The sequence below is a fragment of the Hevea brasiliensis genome, chromosome 9 (genome assembly GCF_030052815.1).
Source record: "Hevea brasiliensis isolate MT/VB/25A 57/8 chromosome 9, ASM3005281v1, whole genome shotgun sequence".
In the NCBI taxonomy this organism is placed as follows: Eukaryota; Viridiplantae; Streptophyta; class Magnoliopsida; order Malpighiales; family Euphorbiaceae; genus Hevea; species Hevea brasiliensis.
The window spans coordinates 46,412,013-46,421,531 of record NC_079501.1 but is presented as its reverse complement, the minus strand read 5'-3'; positions in this window follow the sequence as shown (position 1 = coordinate 46,421,531).

Genomic DNA, 9,519 nt, shown 5'->3' with positions numbered 1-9,519 from the left:
AAATAAAATAATAGAACATAAAGAGTCTGTTTAGAGATATAGAACAAAAGAATCGAAGAGGAATGACTGCAGTCTCGATCCTTGAGGGACTTTGGCTGAGGATTTCCCTTCTGTGCATGTATTCTACTCTTCAAGAAGGCTCTGGAGGATACAAGTATGAAAAATGAAAACCCTTCTGAAAACTCCAAAAAGCTCTGCAAAAAAGGTTAAACTGAAAGGCAGTGCCCTATTGTCATTTTTTGCTTCTATTTATAATACCTGGTCTAGGGTTAGGTCTTTAGAATCCCAAAAACATTAGGAGTCTATTTGGAGTGTGTAAACAAGAACTAGAATTTGGATTAGAAAACTGGCTACCGCATAGTATATGGCTCGTGTGTCACTACACGACCCAGAGCCGTGTAACTTACTGGAGCTGAATGGTTGCGTCTTGTTTTGGCACAGGAGTTTACACGAGTATGCGCTGGATACACAGATCTAGTTACACAACCCGTGTACTTTTGTTTTTGGAGAATTCTTAAAGCTTGTGCTGGGTAGAGACTTACACGAGTCTCCATAGCTTACACGGGTCTGATTACACGACCCGTGTACTTCTACTTCTTCTTTGGCTCTTCTGGATTTCTTCTGGCAGTAGGTTAATGGGTTTGTGGCTTTGCTTACACGACCTGTGTACTTTGTATCAGTAACTTTTCTCAATCCTTTGACCTTTCCAAGTTTCCTTTCGCACTCCTATGCTCTTGAACTTTGCCAAAATTCCTGAAATGATGCAGAAAACATGAAATTTAGAGCTTGGCAATGGAATTTATAAAAGTTAATGAAATTAATGGTTATGCATGAGATTACTATTCTAAATGCTATGAAATATTATACAAATATACTTAAAAATATCTATATAATACAAGTGTATCAAATACCGCCAAACTCAAACTTTTGCTTATCCTCAAGCAAATTAAAACTCTCTTTAGAACACTTTTTAGGGGAAAGCTTAGAAATATAACCATAGACTCAATTGCACAAAATTGGACCCTTTCAACCTTGATACCAATTCCCTTCCTTCAAGACATAAGGGCTTCAATAGTTACCTGCTTAAACCTTCACACTTTTCATGGAGTTTTAGCTAGTTATTCCTCTATGCAAGGCTATTAATAAGTCACAAATAACCTATTTTATTAGGATAGACTTGAGAAACACTTACTCTCCCAAATTTGCCTCTATTTTCCAACTTCATATGCATATCTCAATTTCCTATCTCCACTAATATATCATATACTTTTCAAAATATCAAAAGGTTTTTAAAGGGTTATAATGGGGTTAGAGGATAATGACTTGGTTGCCAATGAAAAGTTTTTAGGGAATGTAAATATAAAGATAGCTTATATGCATAAAATATCAAGTATACTAAGTTTATTCACTGATTTTGTATGGAGAAGACGGGCTTTTGGTTTTTTTTTTTTTTTTTATTTATTTATTTTTTTTTTTTTTATAGTGCTAAGCATGCTTCCATGCTACTTATCTTGGGACTTCTTCTTCTCAATCTTTTTTTTTTCTCTTTTGTTCTCTCCCCCAAACTCATTGCTTTTGCTGGGTTTGAAAGGCAAATTTTTCTTTGATTTCAATTGCATACTTGCACTCTTTCTTGAGTTCTACGTCCTCTCTCCATTTTCCCCTTTTTTACACTTAATATACTTTCTATTTATACAATTAGCTTCCTTTAAAGAGTGTAGTAGGTGTTTAGGCTAGAGGCTAGGTAAATAATATGGATAAACAATAAATTTTTAAGGGGTAGATATAGGTTTCAAATTAGCTACAAGAGATATATATTTTAGTTAAGGGTGGCTAAAGCTTAGTGAGGCTATAACAAAGAATGCCTTAATCATTTCTTCATCAAGCATATACTAGGATTTCACCTTAATAGGTCCAAGAGACATTTTCGAGAGCTGGTGTGGCATTTTTAGGTTTGCTTGTATTTTAAAAATTTTCTCCCTATTTTGTAAGTTCAATGTGACAAATTAATAGTTATGAAGGGGTTTAACTAGTCTAGCTCCACCAAGGTGATTAAGTTGTTTTACAGACAATGATTAAAGCCTTTTTGCCTATCCTGATACATTCATTCCTCATCCCGTGGAGTCCAATTATTAGCTTATTGAATTTTGAGGTTATAGTTGTAAGTTAAAAAGCCAGTTCAAAAATTTGAAATTTACAAAATTTTCTAGATTTTTGATACATAAGTATGATATGGATATAATTAAGCAATGCAATGCATGAGATGCATGAAATGCATTAGTAACTCCAAACTAAAATATGGCATTGTCCTCAATGTCAACATAATATGCAAAATTAAAGCATAGCACACAAAATTATCAGAAAAGGCATATTATATTATTAAGAAGTTTAAGGTTTGGACAAAAACAAGCAATAGAGACCTATGAGCACTGAGGAGGATTAAGGTATATAAATTTTTACATGAAAGATCTTATCCTACAGTCCTAGCTCCAAAAAGTCTCTGATGGTCATGATGGTCCCTCGCCATGGAGTCTCTCCATGATCATATCCAATTTGTTGTGGGCCTCTTGGAGACTATCCTTGATTGCGTGCATCCTATTGTTAATGGTAGTTTCCATTCTCTAAAGGTAGTTTAGGGAGTCTGTCAGGCTAGAGAATCATGGTGGGGTGGCTCTTGGGCTTCCTTCTGTGGCTCTGATGGTTCACCAGGCTCTTGTTACACTTATCCTCTTTTGGGGCTGACATTGCCTTCGGCATCGACCAGGTAGCAGATGTTACCAACCTTCTTGCATATCCCCATGGTTATGTAGATGGTTTGGTCTATTCTAGTTATACCAGCAATGGAGCGCAGCCTATTATGCCCTGGGACAAAACCAAAGTGCTGTGCGAGTGTTGTGATGAGGCCACCAAGCACTATTTGCCCTGTAGGCTAGTGACATAGGCAGCAGAGTTGGTTGTAGAGGAAGAAACCTATGCTACAGCGCTGTCCAGTGACCATACACCACAGGGAAAAGAGTTCGCTGGTGTTCACCATGCCTAGGCTATCCCTGAAGGAGTGGAAGCATGAAAAACATAAGTTTAGATCATTGAAATTCAAAATTTTTCATCTAGGGTCACATGCATCATTCAAGATTTATTTTTATCTATTTGATTTCAATGATAAACAGCATATTAAATCTCTTTTAGTATATTTTTGGATCTACATTTGCCATTTAAGATTTTAGAATTAACAGATTAATTCATTAGAACCCTAGATTAGATCAAGAACAAGTTCACTAACCTTTTGATGCACTGCAATGTGTTTGGCACCTTTGAGATGCGTCTCAGGACACCAGATGTTGTCCCTTTAGCTTGTCCACACCAAGATCACCTATAGCAGCCCTTGAACAGCTTCTAAAGCTTTTTCTATGAATTAGAAAATTAAGTTTTTCCTTTTGAGAGATTATAGATGTAAACAGGACCCTAGAAACAATTTCTAGTATTTTTAATTTAAGAGATTGTTTGCTAATCTCTTTGAATTGATGAGAGATGAAGAATAAGAGAAGGGAGAGGCAACCAAGGGTGGTGGCACAAAGAAAATGAGCAGCTTGTTATGTTTGTTATTTCATCCTTATAGTTATATAGCTAGGTCATCACTTAAAACCCTTGCCACATGTCACCTTCTAATTGACTCTAGGTTTAATTGACCCAATCACATTGTGCCAAGTGTTAAACTTATATTTAATCTTAATTTTAACCATCTTACATGATTAAAAGACATATGGCAAGCTTGTGTGTAGTGTCATGTGTCAACATCTCACGGTGCCAGATGTCACCTTGTGAAATGACCAAAATACCCTTGTGTCTTAATTTTGAGTTCTCAACTCAAAATAATTATTTCTCTTCTTCTAATCAATTTATATCAAATATAAATAAATTAATTAATTAATCTCTATTAATTAATTTCTCATTAATTAAATTTATATTTAAACACTTTAAATATAAATTTAACTTATGCTATACATCCAATAATCTAGATTTGGTTTCAAGCCATGCTAGGGACTTTGCAATCTAATTGCAAATCAAACCTATTTAATTAATCAAGTAAACTCTTTAATTAATTAATTAATTCATATTTAATTTGGTGATTACTTGTGAATGTGTGTGACTTACTAGGCTCATCACTAATTAGCAATGAGACATGATATCAACTCTTGATATCATCAGAACTCTTTCTTACCATAAATGATTTCTCTAAATTATTTTATGCACCTCATAGACCATGGTTAACACCTAGCATAGCATGCCATGGCCACCCAATTAGTAATAAGGTTTACCTTAAATGAACCTATAATCAAATGTTACCATGCACTAGAATCTCTCTATTACAAAATCCCAAATCGAGCTGGAGTCATGGTTTATATCTAACCCCATTTGCTATGAATATTATCTTCTCTTTTGATTCTAGTTCTTGAATAAAAAGATTTTCTCATCAGAAACTCTTTTCTGAATAAATCTATCTATCCTGGCCAGGAACTTGAAACATCAAGAACAATTAAATGAACATAGGTTTTTATCCTTATTTACTTAGAGGAACAGATTCTATCTTGATAAACTGATACAGTTGAATTGTATAGATGGTTTTAAGCATATTTACATTCTATTTCATAGCATTTAGGCAAGTATTTTCACGCACAATAGTTGATTTCATTAGTTTTCATAATTTTTATTGTAAAGCCCTTAATTCCATGTTTTCTGCATCATTTTAGGTGTTTGGGTGAAGCTACAAAGGTATAGGAGTGCAAGAAAAGCTTGGAGGAGTTAAGAGATAGAGCATTGCTACTGATACAAAGTACACGGGTCATGTAAACCAAGCCCCAGACTCGTGTAAATCTCTGCCAGAAGAAAGCCAAGAGAATCAATGAGAAACACAAGTACATGGGTCACGTAATCAGATCTGTGTAATCAGCAAGGACCCATGTAAGTCTCTGTTGAGCCCAAGTTTGAAGAAACTTATGGGAACAATAGTATACGGCCTGTGTAATCAGGCCCATGTAGTTGGCATAGACCCGTGTAACTTTCTGTGCCAAAAACAAGACCACTCGATTCTCCTCCAGCAAGTTACACGACACTACTTTGCGGGACCCGTATGAAGACACACGAGCCGTGTACTATACTGCAGCTAGTTTTATAACTCGAATTTCCCTCCTATTTTCGGATGAAAAAGAGACTCCTAAGGCCCTTTGGACTCAGAGCAACCTAACCCTAGAGCAACCAATATAAATAGAAAAGAAAACGTCAAAAGAGGGGTTAGGAAAAAGACGACTGTCACGGGGAGGCTACCGAAGGCTACTGCTATCTGGTTCTGCATGTTAGTAGTATGCCCTAGAACATATCATTTAGTATGTATCTTGTACATGTTTTTATTAATAAAAGGAATTTTCACTTTTCTGTTTACATAATATATTTATGTGTAATAGAAAAGGTGCATTGATATTTTGTTAGAAATTCTATTCTTAAGTTGTTAAGAAAATGAGTGACAATATTTCTAGCACAAAGTATCATAAATAGGTTCACAATCGAGGATACTTCATAATAAAGACATGACTTATCCAGAAAGATTGTAATCATGTTTGTTCCCAAGTTATTTATATGAGATGTAAATAAGATGGAATGATGAGTCTCATGCCATATAACAAACATGATAGGCACTTATACATAATAAGTAGGCCGAACCAGTGACACTTTTGACAAACATGGAGTTTACTCTTGTCAATGCATTGTCATAAATCATATCAGTGCATATAATCTTTAGACTTGAGATAGCACAGTTATCTTGTATATAGGTGGTTTGAGTTTGGTACTGCTTTCATTCTTGTACTGTGTATGCGTATATGGGCATGTGTTGGCTCCTACTAGTTATATATGGAGGTAGGTGTTGATTAAGATGGAATCTGTTCCTCTAAGTAAATAGGGATAAAATCCTATGTTCATTTAATTGTTCTTGATGTTTCAAGTTCCTGGCCAGAACAGATAGATTTAATCAGAAAAGAGTTTCTGATAAGAAAATCTCTTTAATCAAGAACTGGAATTAAAAGAGAACATAATATTCATAGCAAATGGGGTTTGACATAAACTATGACTCCAGCTCGAATTGGGATTTTATAATAGAGAGATTCTAGTGCATGGTGACATATGATTATAGGTTCATTTAAGGTAAACCTTATTACTGATTGGGTGAGCATGGCATGCTATACTAGGTATTAACCATGGTCTATGAGGTGCATAAAATGATTTTGAGAAATCAGTTATGGTAAGAAAGAGTTCTAATGATATTAAGAGTTGATATCATGTCTCATTGCCAATTACTGATGAGCCTAGTAAGTCACACACATAAACAAGTAATCACCAAATTAAATATGATTTAATTAATTAAATAATAAAAGAGTTTAATTGATTAATTAAATAGGTTTAGTTTGCAATTAGATTGCAAAGTCCCTAGCATGGCTTGAAACCAAATCTAGATTATTAAATGTATAGTATAAGTTAAATTTATATTCAAAGTGTTTAAATATGAATTTAATTAATGAGAAATTAATTAATAAAGATTAATTAATCGATTTACATCTGATATAAATTGATTAGATGAAGAGAAATAATTATTTTGGGTTGAGAACTCAAAATTAAGACAAATGGGCATTTTGGTCATTTCACAGGGTGACATGTGGCACCATAAGATGGTGACACATGGCACTACACATAAGCTTGTCAAAATTTTTTTAATCATGTAAGATGATTAAAAATAAGATTAAATATAGGTTTGACACTTGGCACAATGTGATTGGGTCAATTAAACCTATAACCAATCAGAAGGTGACATGTGGCAAGGGTTTTAAGTGGTGACCTAGCTATATAAGTGTTTTTATGAAAAAGAAAAAAAACAATCAGCTGCTGTCTCCTTTGTGTCGCCACCCTTGAGGCTCCCATTCTCTCTTCTTCTTGATCTCTCATCTATTCCTAGAGATTAGCAAACAATCTCTTGAATTAAAAATACTAGAAATTGTTTATAGTGTCCTGTTTACATCTTTAATCTCTTAAAAGGAAAAACTTGATTTTCTAATTAATAGAAAAAGCTTTAGAAGCTGTTCAAGGGCTACAAGGTGATCTTGGTGTGGACAAGCTAGAGGGACAACATTTGGTGTCCTAAAGACGCATCCCAAAGGTACAAATATGTTGTAGTGCATCAAGAGTTTAGTGTATTTGTTCTTGATTTAATCTAGGATTATAAAATTAATCTGATTAATTCTAAAATCTTAAATGGAAAATAAAGATCCAAAAACATATTAAAATATTTTTAATATATTGTTTATCATTGAAATCAAATAGATAAAAATAAATCTTGCATGATGCATGTGACCCTAAGTGAAAATTTTTGAATTCAATGGTATAAACTTGTGTTTTTCATGCTTCCGCTCCTACAATTGGTATCAGAGCCACTATATTTGCCATTTAGATTGTTGATTATATGATTTAATTGTGTGGAATAATCATAAGATGATAGATCTATTGCTGGTTGCAAGAAAGGTGGTGGCTTGGGTGAAGAACACCATCATTGGTGCGCCATCTTTGGCCTTCATGGGTGGCGCAAGGTTTGGTTTTAAATTCTGAAATTTTTGTTTGATCTAAGGCCTATCCTATGTCTAATTAAATTATTTAATTAGAGTTTTAACCACACAATTAAATTTTGATTCAAATCAGAATTTTAAAAATTATTTGAATGTGATTCAAATCTGAATTTTAAAAGTTATTTGAATGTGATTCAAATCTGAATTTTTAAAATTGTTTGAATAGTATTCAAATCTGAATTTTTAAAATTTGTTTGAATGTGATTCAAATTTGATTTCTTAAAAATTGTTTGAATGTGATTCAAATATGAATTTTTAAGGTTGTTTGAATGTGATTCAAATCTGAATTTTTAAATTTATTTGAATGTGATTCAAATATGAATTTTTAAATTTGTTTGAATCATATTCAAATCTGGATTTTTAAGTTGAATATGAGATATTCAATTTAATTTAAGTATGTATGTTTTATTTAATTATTAAACGGTGATATGCATGATGGATGATCATGGACCATAAAAGACTAATGTGATTGAATTTATTTCTTTTATGTTTCTTTGGGTTGTTATTTAATTAATTTATTTTAATTTATTTTGGGCATATATTATTAAGGTTGTAATTTCATTTATTTAGTTCTTATAAATTCGCCTTGGTATGCCAAGGATTACTATGTAATTGGATTACAAGAAGAACAAGGAGGTCAAGATCATTGGTGGGATCAGTGGGAGGAATTCAATATCAAGTGTTGATTATGTGCTCCTTCAGTAACTCTTGTAATATGAATGAATGAAATGCACCTAGGAATACCCTGATTCAATTCTTGGTGGCTTAGAATTGAATCCCTTAGAAAGTCTATGATCATACCATATTTACTATTTATCCATGAATGCATGAGATGTATGGGAATGTATGCAATTATATGATATATGCATAATTACTGGCTCAATGGGATCAACTTAACTAATGCAAGATAAGTCAATAATGGATTGTCACACCCTACCTCTCCATAAGGCATAACATGATCTCGTAGTATACCTAATGAATTACCAACTTCGTCTACTGATAACCCGTTAAATACACTACAAGGGATTTTAAAACTTTTCTTACTTTTTTTTTACAGTGGTGTGCACTATTGATAGGTGTTAAAAATTCTTTTAACTGAAGTGAAATCCAATAACACATTTGAAGTATTAACAATTTCTGTAAAAATTTTGACAGAGTGCCATCTGTATTTTGAATAAAATAGTTCTTCAAAAACCTGTAAAAAGCACTTCAAATATATAATTCCTCAATCCCAAACTCCAATAACAATTCAACACAATAATTTTCACAACATTATTAACTCAGTTCAACAATCAATTTTCCAGTGTTCCCAAAAGATGATATAAAAGAAATATGTCACAATATTTTTGTAAGCCAAAATAATTTATAATTTTAGTTTACAACTGCTCAAGACGAAGTACAATATATACATACAGTGCACATACATTACAATAAAAACTACACAATATGGTATATTCGATATATCTGGCGAAATCTCAAAATGTGGTACAAGCAACCTACTCTGCTGCTCTGTCCGTCTCTCTACCTGCGATAGCAATTAAAAAGCTATCACTGAGTAAAATTTACTCAATGGTGCACAATAATAATTTAAAATGCGGTATGTAAAACTTTTATTGACAATTTACAATCCAAACAATTCACAAATTTTCAAAGTTCATATAACACAAATTTGATCAAACAATTGAATAACAAAGTATTGCCAATCAATAACACAACTTAGGTCATGACACAAATTTTCCGAACGTGCCATGTGTACACCACAACAAGGCACACTCACCTCACTAATCGAAATTAATGAGGGAGGAAGCTAGCTAGATAATGAGTACTCATCCACACTCACCTCAGACTGGCAAGT